This window comes from Lynx rufus, unplaced genomic scaffold, assembly GCF_022079265.1.
Source record: "Lynx rufus isolate CCGP_SWC_20201006 ecotype Redwood Valley unplaced genomic scaffold, mLynRuf1.p SCAF_12, whole genome shotgun sequence".
In the NCBI taxonomy this organism is placed as follows: Eukaryota; Metazoa; Chordata; class Mammalia; order Carnivora; family Felidae; genus Lynx; species Lynx rufus.
Genome location: NW_025814826.1, coordinates 24,802,155 through 24,803,203, shown reverse-complemented (window position 1 = coordinate 24,803,203; position 1,049 = coordinate 24,802,155).

Here is a 1,049-nt window from a genome sequence, read left to right as displayed (position 1 = left end):
GTAAATAGGAAATAAATGTTTTATGTAATATACAGAATTGTTTGTATTTCATTAACAACTACAAAAAAGAAATTTAAGTTATGGTCTATAGCAACACAGCATAGGAGAAATTACATTCCACAAACTTCATGCACATTGATTGTGTCCTTTGACTTAATTTGATACATGTATTTTGAGTGCCTATCTGCACAGTAAATGACTTTGCAGGGAATTTCAGAAAGATTCAAGACAGAGTGAATCATTATTGGGGTTAGAAGATGCCCAATACAAACCCCTCCTTTTCCCTACTGGAGTTTAAAAACAGTTGTGAGATAAGTATTCAAGCAGATGAAAATATTGGCTTTATTTGCCATTAAAACCTGGAAAGAAAATCCTGTCTTAGATGTGTGGCAACAGAGGGCCTCCTAATCCTGAACTTCAGAATTGGACAAAGGTACATGCTCGGGCATTGCTGACAAGCTCCCCCTCCACATCAGAGATGGAGACTTGCTCCCTCTCATTGGGGAGGAGGAGGGAAGGTCTAGGTCAAGAGGAGAACCCCTCCTTCAGAAAGCCTTGGGGAATGGGGGACAAGTGTCATCAATACACCTCCCTGAGAAACGGCGAGAAGTCAAGGATACGAATGACTAATCCAGTGAAGAGCGGGATACAGGCCATAGGAGAACCACAGAGTGTTACCGAGGCTCAAAAATGGGGCAGTAACATCCAGCTGGGTGGTCAGAAAAAGCTTCATGGAAGATACAGTGTTCGAAATGGACCTTAAAGACAGGAAAGATGTAGGGAGGTCTTCTACAAAGATTGAATAACATAAGCAAAGACAGTTGTGCGTTTGGGAATGATGCATTTGGCTGGAGCACTAGGTAGTATAAGGCAAGTGTCATAAATTCATGTGCTTACAGGCACTGAGCCAGTACCAGATTGAGTGATACAGAACCAATCAGATGAAGGCTCTGGTGAGCTAGGGCATGTTTCTCCGTGCTATTGCATTTAAAAGGGCACTCATTGGCCAGCTTTGTGTCATATGGCAACATAGCCCCAAAGTTGCAAGA